The sequence below is a fragment of the Acanthaster planci genome, linkage group LG02, assembly GCF_054643075.1.
Source record: "Acanthaster planci isolate LZ-2023a linkage group LG02, COTS_SCS, whole genome shotgun sequence".
NCBI classification, from domain to species: domain Eukaryota; kingdom Metazoa; phylum Echinodermata; class Asteroidea; order Valvatida; family Acanthasteridae; genus Acanthaster; species Acanthaster planci.
The window spans coordinates 34,713,773-34,726,758 of record NC_141778.1 but is presented as its reverse complement, the minus strand read 5'-3'; the positions used below and the strand labels follow the sequence as shown (position 1 = coordinate 34,726,758).

The following is a 12,986-nucleotide window of genomic DNA, read 5'->3' as shown; positions in this document are numbered from 1 at the left end:
TCTCTGATCATTTGGGTGAACATTATTTAAATGATTATGGTTTATTAATACTGCAAGACTTATGGTTGATTAATACTGCAAGACTTCGTTTCAATGGCACACCTCACTGTACCGATGTTGACAAATTTCTTTGTAAAATGTACTTTACGAATCACGTCTAGTCTTGAAATTTTTCAATTAAAATGAACTAACATTTTGTCAAACATGTATCTGTTTTCAATGACCCCAACGTCTGGTCTTTTGCATAAAGTCAACTTGGATACTTGTGTGGATGATTTTGCACTCTCGTTCCCGCTCATTGTCCAATATTTCATATGAATCTAGAGCTGTCACGATGCCATATGCCAAATCATTGCTGTTTCAATTTAGATTGCAACGTCCAAACTTTACGACCGCAGATGGTTTACTGCGACCTCATTTCCCGCTCAGATCTGTCCAGATAAGACATTGCAAATCCCGGATGTTATTCCTTTGGAGCAACATAACCGATTTGGAATTGGGCTCTTACAACTGTAAAAACAGATCACATACAGCCTAAAGGATTTTTTTATTGAGAACGTTAGTGATTATTATTTCAAATTATCGGTTGCTGTATTTGTTGTTATTTGAACCAGAAAAAAATATTCGTATATTACGTAACTTTAGTTGGGGACATCAAATTCGAAACCGTCTTGGTACGCTGTCAAGTTCTGTTGTATACCTTTAACCAATAAACCCTCAGCCCATCGCTGGTCGTACACTCCAATCTGTAAATCGGTTATCACAATATTCGCCCACATGGCTACGCCGAACGTTATAATACGATTTCGTGCGTCAAGTTCGGCGGGCAAGTGACGATGGCCAAGATACCATTTAGATAGGGATCCGTACGTGCCTGATTTAGCATTGGTAATTTTGTTTCATTGCGGGGCTCACGATGTGTCAGAAGCAAAGTGCTGCGAACTCCTCCTTGGCGACATCGACCTTGGTGTAGATTCCATTGCAGGCAACTACTGTAAGAACAGATTTTTCAAAACAGATTATCGGCAAGAAATTATTGTCCACAATTTTCCTTGCTGCAGCTCGTAGTGCACAAACTGAAGGAAGGTATAAATACACTTCCTTCCCCAAACGCTCACAGTTTCCTTTAATATCCTGTTTTGAACCGCAATCAGTACTATCTGCAACGGTTAATGGGCACTCAAACAGCAACACAAATGCAAAGCGCATGCATTGGTGCGCCTCTATTATTCTTTACCGTGTAGGGCGTTGGTCTCCATTCTAGACTCCGTAAAATATCCACAGAATATTTTCCTTTTTGTACGCAATGCTAATCACAATGAAAACCCCCCAAAATTATGTCTTTGCCGGAACTTGAGTTTGGTCACCTAACTCGAGAAACGTTTTGTGATTGATACCCCCAATAAATGTATCCTCAGTCTAATGAATGATAATTCATGATTCCTTACAAACAGCTTTTATATACGTAGCATTAGTGCCAGCACTTTGGGTTTATCTCATTGTTTGAACCACATATGAACGAATTAACAGATTAATTTAAGTTAATTTTAAAAAATCATAAAATTGTGTTTCTTTCAGATAAATCCAACATTCACCGTTATTTGTAAAGGAGAGCGCGTCAAAAGTTCATGTTGAGATTTTACACATGTCCAACGCTGTATTTTTCCGGTGTAATCAACAACAATCGCCAAGTTAACTTTCTTGCTGATCTCTCTATTGTCGGACAAAAACCGGTCAACCTCAAATTTGACTCTGTCGGGTCAGTTCAAAGCAAACATTAACACCAAAGTCATCGGGGAAATGCCCACCCAGGCAGAAACCTTCGACCCATCCAGCCAGATAACCACGATTCTCCCCTCTGTATATCTACTTGTTTTCCATCGGCGTTACAGCGTGTAGATTTTCGTACCTCGGGTGGATTTTTTCCTCCCCCTCCTGCACTTCTGCCTAATTACAACTTCACACAACAGATAAATCTGAGAATTATCGGACCATCTGTCTTGAAGCTGTAATGCATCTATTGCTTCACGACTGGGGCTATAATACTCTAGGACACCAATAGTGAGGAAAGTTGCTGGGCTATTTCGTTCCGCCTGATGGGTTAAAAAAATTTCGATCCATTCTGGTGGATGAGGGAAGATGCGATCGGACAAAATCGATTACATTGAGCGGGACTTTTGTCTGTTTGTGTAGTAGGTTTGCTTTATGAGGCTGCCTGACGATGTTAATCTGTCTTCCTGTAGGCGTTATACCACGAGTAGCACATTCCACTGTCCCTGTGATCTTCCCGCCTTATGACCTTTTCCCCGTCAAAAGGAATAAAGGTAAACCAAGAGACGGAATTCATAAGGGGAAGATTTATTGTATGAACTTTACAGAAGTAAGACTTTTGACGTGTGTTAATTTGACAGAAACATTTCGTCCTAGTCCGTGCACTTTGTATCATGTTCACGGCCTTGCCCACGTGTCGCTACGGACTATAGGGTTGACTGCCTCGCATTTCGACAAGTTAGGAACAAAACGTTCACTTTTTGTAAACCATATTAGGATAATGGAATTTCAGACGACTAATCAGAACTAAGTAGGCCTACAATGTTACAGTCACGTTAAAATGAAATGTCAAAGGACCCATGAATTTCTTGTAAGAAGGTTGTTGCAAAGTAAAGTGGAAGCAAAAATGCAAATGGTTGTAACTTGAATCAACGCGCTGTCTTCTTCCTCCTGCCTGTTTTATCATTCCAGTTACCGGAAAGTAACAATACCTAAAAGCTTACTGTTCAAGCAGCAGTTACAAGCAGGAGTATGGCGTGAAAAGTTGACATAATCCCGAAATAGAGGTATCTCTGTTCAAGCAGCAGTTACAAGCAGGAGTATGGCGTGAAAAGTTGACATAATCCCGAAATAGAGGTATCTCTATTATAAGAGATATCTCTATTAGAATTTTCTAATAGATATCTCTATTAGAAATACAGTTATCTCTTGTCTGCACGACATACAGGAGAATTTCAATCAGTTAAAAGCAAGCTACCATTTAATTCATTTCTTGTTCCTTTTTTACTGTTAAAACTGCATTTTGTGTGTGTGGTTCATCGGAACCCCTATTTCCTTAGAGTATATGATGAAAACACATAGAAATCGGAGGATTCAGCCCAGTAAGCTTTAGCAGTTCTTTAATGAAAGAAGCACCAGCTCTGCGGCAAAAGTACAAAGCAACAAGGAAACCCCTATAACGAGCCTTGTGTGACATTCTTATCGCTCACGTACCTAACTCTATCAGTTTTTTTAATCGAACTATTGACGGTCTAGGAAAATTGATTCCCCGTGCGATACAAGAAACCAACGCTTTGGAAAGTCACTGGGGTTACAGCTGCTCCTGCATGCCGAAGATTGTGAGATTGTGCTCCGAGTGTGGAGCTGGAGAGCCCTTAACTTGTGGAAAGTGAGACACCCTTAGATTCCCAGTAGTGTTTACTCTCTCTCAAGTTCGTGCGACGGTTTTTGCTGTTTCTACCATTTTCTTCAAGAAGTGTGCGTGTGCCAGCTTAACGTATCGCTTACACTTGCAGTGGAGGCGCGGCAGATTTCCTCTCCTCAACTCCCCGCGGGAACCCCTCTGAGTAGGGGCTCGGTGTCCCGGCCAAAATCCTCTTGGGAGGGCTGGCTCCCATTAAAAGCGACGCAGGGAAGAAACTTCGATCTCGATCACGATCGTGCTCAATCGAAAAGTTTTTGATTTCCAATGCAGTGTTTGTTGGTTTATACTGACGGGATCTATACCGCGGGTTATGAAAAAGAGCGGTACTCTTTTGAAACGGTCAGCGGCCGCGTGGATAAGGTTTCCCTGTCGACAGTGGTGTAAATGGCCCGACCCGTTTGCTTGGCAACTCGTTGCCTCTGGCCAAAGAGTACTTTACAATAAATTTGATATTTTCTTTTTCATTTTGATGGCTTGTATGGACTGCACTTAGGACTAATTCAGAACAGAAGAGCGTTAGTTAGGTGGATGTTTTCCACGAAGAATCAAAGACTGTGACTAAAAAAAAGTCTTCGTATCCAAGTGGAGATTGTGACGACTCCATACGAGCCCTTTAAGAAGCCACTGCAACTCAAACGGTTCCTACGATGGTTAAAAGACATTTAGGTCACACCGTGTAATCCTTTACCCAGACAATCAAATCCACTTGGAATTACACATGCATGATATTCTTGGCAGGAAAACATACCCCATGCAGGTAGCACGCGTCAATGGGAAGGGGAAAATATGATTGATCGTGTTAATTCCCGTGCAATAAAGGAACTTGTTTCGGGTCACGTTCTTAACTTTTTTTTTGCAAATACGGGACAAGTACGTATAGATTAACTGTTTGGGGACAGTAATTGAGAATCTGAGCCAAGAGGTAATGGCGGTGCTTAGCATTTCATCGATGTAATAGGTTCTCTCGAAGGGGAGGATGTAACTCGAACGATGAAAAATGGACCACCTTGATCTTTGAATATGACTTGTGTTGAGAAATTGAAAGGCCATTATATCCTAATATTTTGTCCTCATTTTATAAACCGCCATCATTGCGTATTGGGCTACAAAATTATGTGAAATACGTGACATCTGCTTTGAAAACGTCCGTGCAATAGAAATTCAACGGACACAGCGTACTTTGCATTGCTCTTCATTTATTCGGAGCATGCAGCCAACTTTTTAAATGTAAATCTGATAAAAGTAAAGAATCAGTTTGCTTCTACTGAGTGTCGGAATAGTGGCATTCGGGCCCACAAAAAACTGTGATATACAGTCGAGACATTGCAGGGTCTATATCATCAGGCGGAGGAATTTTGTCAGAAAAATTAATGCAATGTGGGGTACCATTCCGAATCTTGACATCATTGCCGTTCTATTCTTGGCGCCCCACTGGGTCGTTGGTTCCAGTGTTCCTGTCCAGAGCTACTTAGTCTGACAAGCGGAATGATGATCACGATGACCACCATAATACAAAGTGCCCGCTTGGTATTCCCTTCACGAGTTGCTTGACCATTACCCCGAGAAACCTCTTGAGTCACGTACATCGAGTTCAAGTATCGGTTGCCGGGGGTAAATCCGGACACTCGAGACAGCTAATTCAATTAGACTGAGGACTCAAGCCGATGGTCCAACCATTTCTCCATGGTCCATCCGGCCTTAAAAGAAATTGACCAATTACAAAGTTACTTATCTTGAGTGAATTAAATGAAAGTTACCTGAACTTTAAAAGCACATCTAAGGAAAACACGTTTTCTCTAATGTTATCTGTTCAAATAAATATGGAAGCATCCAAATCGAATGCAGAGTCATTTGTCTTCAGAGCTCAACTATAACAAGCTTAAAAGGGCTCTTTCTGTTCGTGCGAAGATGCGAATTCCGAATGTAAATTGCGTCATTCTGAGAAAACATTGTTTGGTATGCACAAGGGTTTATCCACTACGAACACAGGGCGAGCGTTCCCCCTCGTTTTCTCTATTTCTAAGAATGACGCAATCTACATTCAGAATTTGCATCTTGGCATGAACAGAAAAAAACTTTTAAGATTGTTATAGTTGAGCTCTGAAGACAAATTACACTACATTCAATTAGAATGCTTTCATATTTATTTGAACAGATAAAATCAGAGAAGACTTGTTTTCCTTAAGGTGCTCTTTAACCCTAACAGTCCTCAATCCTTCACCTGTTGGAGGACTGAGGACTGTTGGGTTAATGTACATTTTCCCAGTGTTGTACCAGGAACAACCAGACTGGACCATCCCCAAATGAAAAGCAAGTATTTTAATGAGATATCGTATAGGCGTACTACGTAGTTCCCATTTAACAGGCCGTGAAGCTGATGACAGCAATTTTTCTCAACACTTCAAGTTTTGAACACCTGCTTTCTTCCTGGTAACATTCAGCAATTTTTGTATCTCATTACAAGTACTAGATCTGAGATCTTGTAATTTTGTAGAGAGTGTATATAGCTTGTGCAACGTGAGTGAAAACAAGCTGCCCGAGCTTTATCGTTAGGCGTTCAGCACGGCTTGTCTCGATAATCACTGAACGTGCCTCGTCATCCGAAGATTGGCTTATCCCATCAGAAAGTGGGATGACTCTTTTATCCAAACGAAATATCAACAGATTGATAAATGGATTATGCAGCGAACCACGCAGCGAGTTGTTCGGATGAGTCCACTCTGCAGAGCAGTGTGAATTCTTCATTCAATTATGAATATATACTTAACCTCGTGAACTGCTTCACCGCGTAGAAATTTCAATGTATTTATAGCCAAATATAAGCATCCGTGTATGAGGCGATGCAATGGCTACTTATCTAATCTTATATTCAATAGTATGTTCAAGTCTTATAAATATTAAAAGAAATGAATTACGATTTTGCTGCAACTCCAAAAGTTATCGTTTGACAGTTTGTGTGGTACTCAGTGTCCCGCTTCATTTGGGCGCTCACTGAAGCTACTTTAATGCGAACGCATGGCGTCGTTTACTGCAGGGCGACCAGGTGAATGATTCTTCTCATAACTCGTAACGTCACTGAGCTGTGTTAGAGATGACTGCCAAATTGGCTGAGCCCAGATGAAAGAGATATACCGCTAGACGAAAAACAAATCCCGCCCAAAATGAGTCGTTGTTAATATCTCATCGCCAAACTCTATCGTATCATGCAGTGACGAGATCAAACATTATCCGCCATTCTTGATTGGGAATTTACGTCCTTCAGACATTTCAGAACTCCCGTCTTGTAGAGTGAGCCTTGGGATGTTCCTTAAGGCTAGGGCCTTTTTATACCCCGTGAACATCTTAACACCGATGGTTTTTTGTTTTGTTTTGTGTTTTGGATTTTTTTGGTTTTTGAATCATGGGATGATTCACCGTCATATTAATTTCCGCCATGTGCATGCCTCATTTCTTGAAGAGTAAGTGTGGCACTGTTTTCATAGAGTAACAACAAAACCGAGCTTTTTAGAGCGCAATTTTAATTCCACTGAGGTTCCACCTTGCATTGAAAAAAATTCCTCTAGATAACAAACACCAACAAAGGCAAATCCGTTCCCCGATTGGCCTCGCATAACCCTCTTTTACAGACATTTGCTAGCAGAAGCATCTCTAGTATCTAAATATAGACGGTGAGCTGAAATCTAAACCACATTGTGCAGTGACATACTTCCCCTGCACTAAAGCGAAAATCGATAGTACTTTTCCTCGGCCTGGCCTCCCGCGTCTTTGATATTGACTGCTTTTGGCGGGAAAATGGTGATATGAGGCACACAAAGAAACTTCATAATTCTGACGCAAACACCCCTCTTTCATCACCTCCCATACCGCACATTAGCATTTTCACTTACGTCTGAAGACCCCGGTTTCACGTATAATAATAAAACGAAGTTTAGCCTGCCTGTAGGATGATGTATTTATTTTTTCTATACCCATCTTTGTAGCGACCTTTGACATTGGCAAGGTAAACGCCGATGATGGCGGGATGGAAGGAAAGCGTTGGCCGCCCATGCTTGAAAATAAAAGAAAATCAACAAATAACAAGAACAGTAAATACTTTAATGCTCATCAAAATATTTGGTAAATTTTGTTTTTGGTTCCTAACCGGGCGGGGCATTTACATCACGATGTTCAACTTTGTTCCAAAACCTGCATATAAACGTACTTTGAAATAAATTTCCTCGTTACCAAATGATCCAAATGAATGTAATGAAACAACCACGTGTTTCAAGTAATTTTATGCCTTTTTATTTTACAATTATTTCATTGCATCTTGAAGTTCACGTTCCAATGAAAATGATTATCCAAGAGTTGCAATTAAACGACGCCTGCACTTTTGTTAACATTTTACAGATACTAGCAAAAGTTCGAAATACAGCAGACAACCATTTTGACACCAAAGCCTACCAGAAGCTTGACGAGTAGATAAGAGCAGCAACATGATACGCAAAAGCCTTGTTTCCTAGAGGTTTTTCTTCTATTGACAGGATAAACAGTTTACAGTGTAGCCACACCAAAAAGGTTCAACCAAGGCCAAGTAAATGAACTATTCAGTCTTTCGACACTAACCGTATTATTAATCCAATAGAACTGACCCAATCACCCAAAGTGAACCCAGCCACTGGAAGTAACAATCCCAGATCAGAAAATATACTTTATTTTAAAAAATAACAAAAAACGTACTGCGTCGCTCCAGAAAATTTACTCTAAAAGGATCTTTATTATTAGGTGAGATGGTGTTTGTTTACCCCGAGCTCCTATATTTTCATTCAATTTACCGACCAGTCACGGCCGTCTCAGAGCCGGGGTTGGAGTCACGATGAAGAACTCGCCTCCCCTCCCCCATGATATTAAAGCAGTTATGGATTGCCACGTAGCAATGGCATCGTTCCCGTATCCAGCAACACAAAAACAATTTAATTAAAACTTGAATCGTATTTTCGTTACCAAGCAAAGGTCTCTTGCGACAAGGTCACATCGGAGAGGGTCATATGGGATCAGAGGGCACGATCTTATGAACTCTTTGATTCCAGTTTTTAAATGCAGTTTCATAATGTGTTGATATTAGCGCCCTCTGTCGGTTGCGTATTTTGCATATACGTAAAAGCTTCTTTAAAATGTTGTGCAGTTCCTTCCCCTTACGATTACGTTGCAGCAATGACTTGCTTGGTGCCCCATTTCCTCTGTTCCATAATTTTTGAAATCATCTATCATGTACTCCGCAACTGATTTTGATTTGGATAAAGGTAATACTCTAGCGTAACTCTAGAATACTTTTAGAACATGTCGACCCCTCTTCAGTTATACGGATCAGTAGAGGGTGTTTTTCCGTGATGTCACGATCACATTTCTGAGTTGTGGTTACAGCTTCATGTGACAATAATGCAGCCTTTGGGGGAAAGTGAGTAACACTTAACAAAACGAAAATACGAAATCCTCTTTAAAAATGTCCAAACGACCACTTGTGCACAGTTAGTACATCCAGTCTAGTCACCTGGAAAAAAAAACAATTTAATACATCTGGCCTGCAGAGGAAAAATCATTAAAAACATAATATTTTCTCTCAATTTTCCTTTACCTCATTTAATCGTCATCAATAGAAGGCACAATGTAAGGTTTCACATGAAGGCATGATCATTTTCAATAGTTCAATTTCCTGATCCATTTGACTGAAAATTTAATTTCTCGGAAAACACAGTTCAGTTTACGTCTCTTTATATCATTCAAATTGCATTTCCTATGGAATTGGCGAAAATACGTAATTTTATTCCCCTTCACGTTGATTCGGTATGAAAGAAGCCATAATTATAACACGTCTATCAAGTGCGGTGGCTTGAATCTTGAATCATGCATAATAATTATGCACCCGTTGGGCATCATGCACGAATGATAGATGGAGATCATTGTTAAAGGTTTGGACCAGATGCCGTTGTGTGTGTGTCTTCTCTCCTAGGTCAGCATAAGGTCAATGCCCGCAGCTTCGAAGGTCAGGTTTTGGTCCGTGAGATTCACGTTTTGTTGTCTTGATGAACCGTGCGATAGGAAAAAAGAGAAAAATTGCAAGAAAATGCATGAAAGCGTGCAAAATAAATTTACGTTGCCTAGTGTGAAATATGACATAGATTGGTTCATTGTTCACCTTATGGTGTTGAAGTGTTCTGGTAGTGTTACGCAAGATCGACACAGTGGTAATGCATGGATAGTTGATTGTAACGACAGTAAATATGATAATTGCAATGGCTGTCTTGTGAGTGGTGCTTCGAGTTTGTAAAGTGACGGCATATGAAAAGGAGGAGTAGAGCACAGACATGGGGTATTGAGGTGATAAAAATGACGACAGGGTTGTGTCAGCAGTAGTATGTAGCAATAGACCAATTTTTTTCAGAAAATCCAATTAAATCATTTTTGCTAATAGTTTCTAAGTGGGAGTTTTATTGCTCTGTAAAAGACTTTACAATCGCGATTTTTCCTGTGCGCACGAAATTGCCATATCTAATTCCGTTTCCTTTCCTGCTGTTTGATAGTAAAAACGGTTTAATGGGATTTTCTGAAGAAAAAAAATGAAAAAAGACAGAAAACCTGAGAGAAATGATCAAACTCGCACCCCTGTAAGTTTCCAATGGCCTGCTCACACTTCTTACCTTTAAGGCCATTTTTGCGCATGCCTGCATAATTATGAATCTATAAATGTTCTATAGGTCATTTGCACGGTTGGACTGAAATAGGGGCCGGAATATTCGTACATAATTACTTGGCATTAGCAAACTCCGTAATAATGACAGTAAATAAAGACGTACATATGCAAAGAGTCAAAAATGGTTTAAAAATACACCAGGTTGTTAATTAATGTATGGCAGAGAATACAACGGAAATGGTTTGATCTGTACCTCTGCTTAAAGAACCTAAGAGAGGCATTTTGTTCAATATTCTGCTCTTACATTACACATGTATGGGTTTATTTTATTGTAATGCGGAGGCGTCTTAAAACATTTGAAAGTTGTCATGCTTTTCCTGCTAAATGAAGGTATAACTGTGGTTTTTATTCTGAGAAGATTACTGTTTATTGGGGCGTTTCTGCTCAAACTTCGAACCAAAACCTTCCTTATTGAAAAAAAAACTGAGAAAACTTTGAACACTGGCATGCAGCGAGCAAATACTGAAACAAATATTTAAAAATGGCAACTTTCAGTGCCAAAATAACTGTGATTAGCCCCAACCCTAGGTTGTATACGTAAAGTCATACTGAAATCGGAGGATTGAGGACTGTAAGGGTTAAGGGATTCTTCTAGGTATAACATTACACTTTTGCTCATGAATATGCGAATTGTCATAGAAACCCAAAGCGTTCCACTTTTGCTCTTTAAAACAGGAAAATGGAATTGAAGACGTATGGGCTAAATAGGAAACATGTATACATTTACCAGAAATGCATTATTAAAAATACATTTGGCCTTTTAAAATGTATTACTGAAGATCTTGTTTTGGCGACATAATTCTGTGGCAAACTTCTTCATACAAACACCCGTGTTCTCATACTCTCCATCGAGCATCACTTTAATGGGAGAACCATACCACTGCCAGTCCAACAGTTGATTGAATGTAATAACGGGTCACCGGAGGAACGATGTTTTGTTGCATTTTTCGCGCACTAACGCAGCTGAGCCTGTGGATAGCATGGACGGTGATTGTAGACGCATTCCGTTTGCTCGAAATGTCATGTCGCGTAGCCTCGGGTACACATCACGATTGCTTTTGTATACACCGTACGTAAACAAGTCGAAATACGCGTCGCTCAACAAATTTAGAATACCTATAGGGATGTGTTTTCCTTTTATTAAAAATTGACGTTTAGGAGGAACCGAAATTTCATTGACACATGGAATCTATGAAAGCTTTCTGTGGGAAGACAATTGTAATATTTGCACCGCTGACGCCAACAATTGATCCGTTTTAGGGGTAACTTTTCAACGAGAGAGACGTTAGTAGGCACATGCATGAGTTTACTGAAACACGCGCCATGATCTAGGCGCCAAAAATAATGCCGTGTCTTCTCCATGTAGCTAACTCGCCAACAAGCGTTCATATTCGGTAGGAATTTTTCGCCTGTGTTTATACCGTTGGTATTTTTCTTGTACTGTGACTTTTTTTCGCCAATAACAATTCCAAACCCTCTTAATAACAGAGTTATACTAGCTATAACGTATAATGTATAATGCCGATGTGTGTACAATACATGTAAACTTTTTTCTGTTGTTTGAAATCTAGTGTTAACTTTTAATACTTTGCAGGCGACACAAATGCCACACAAAGGCGCAGAAATGTAAATGGCTGCTTCGCGCATCTTTATGGACGACACGTGAAAAAAAATTATGTCTCACATTTTTTCAGTGTACAAGTCATTTTAGCAACGACTACAAGGAACAATATTCGAAATGCAATGGAGAAGAATGACGTCTTCAAAGTCCCATTGGTTTCCCAAAATGGCTAGCATGACTGCAGAAATCTTTCGTTTTTAATGATTTGTACCTGCACATTGCTGTTGTTTTGTGAGAGTCATTGTGCTCTTATGACCTCACGGTCATATCGCCTTCAAAGAAATCACATCGCCGTCAAAGAAATCACATCGCGCACTGTGACCATGTACATAAAAAACGATCATCATCGAGTAAACGATTAGGGACATAGGCCTATTATACTTTAATTTGTTTAAAACCATTTACCACTGGTATTCTCCACTGTCAGAATAAGGAAAATCGTGGACATAGTTATACTTTACTCTGTGGTTAACCCTAAACAGTTCAGTTCGTGCATGATTTTTTAAAAGTCTTTGGAAAGTGTCTGCCTGCTTGTAGTTGAATGACCCTTTTAGGTAGAACTTGGTTCGTCAAGCTATATGCAATATGCATTCACTTAAAGCGCAATTGCTCAGAGGTTGTACATCTTTCATTTCCCCGTTGTTTCACAGAGATATAGGTGAGCTGTGATAGGTGCACGGAGAAAGTTTATACTCGTAGGGTGCAAGTATATTAGTTTCGGCAAACAAAAACGTGCGTGCGTATCACGATCTTTTTCGCTTATGACGTCATCACTTTAGGTTGTCTTGCTATACGTAAAGCGGAGAAGGCCCACGGACGACGAGGTATGGAAACAACATGGTACGGGACCGGTACGTATGAAGTTTCAGTTTTACCATAGAGGAAGGAACATGCCATGGTTTTACACACACTATTGCTACCAAATTGTATTCCTGAAAATACAATTTCTTACTTGCACAACGCCTGATGTATCATCTGTTCAGATGGCAGCGCCTTTGAATGTTAGTAGAGTGAATCCAAAAATTTTTTGTTTTTGAAGAAATCAGCGCCACCTATAGTGTTGCGTGCGTCATCACATACGGTCATGCGCAGGGGCGTAGCGAATGTATTTTCTTTTGGGGGTGTGCCAGAGTCAACTTGCCAACTTGTTACTTGTTCGC

The 12,986-nt window shown here is 40.1% G+C and overlaps 1 protein-coding gene and 1 long non-coding RNA gene across 4 annotated transcripts in view; one reads left to right on the top strand and one right to left on the bottom strand.

The window, feature by feature from the left end:
- Nucleotides 1-12,986, top strand: part of LOC147800179 (uncharacterized) — a 62,404-nt gene that overhangs the window by 25,898 nt on the left and 23,520 nt on the right. Inside the window, exon 3 of one of the 3 annotated variants that reach the window (XR_015428337.1) lies at nucleotides 12,606-12,677. The exons of the other annotated variants lie outside the window; for them this stretch is intronic. This is a non-coding gene — a long non-coding RNA (uncharacterized LOC147800179). The remainder of the gene's footprint in view (nucleotides 1-12,605; nucleotides 12,678-12,986) is intronic. 3 annotated transcript variants of the gene reach the window in all.
- The window catches only part of gucy1a2 (guanylate cyclase 1 soluble subunit alpha 2), a 44,017-nt gene that overhangs the window by 23,939 nt on the left and 7,092 nt on the right, over nucleotides 1-12,986 (bottom strand). The gene's annotated exons all lie outside the window — the stretch shown is intronic.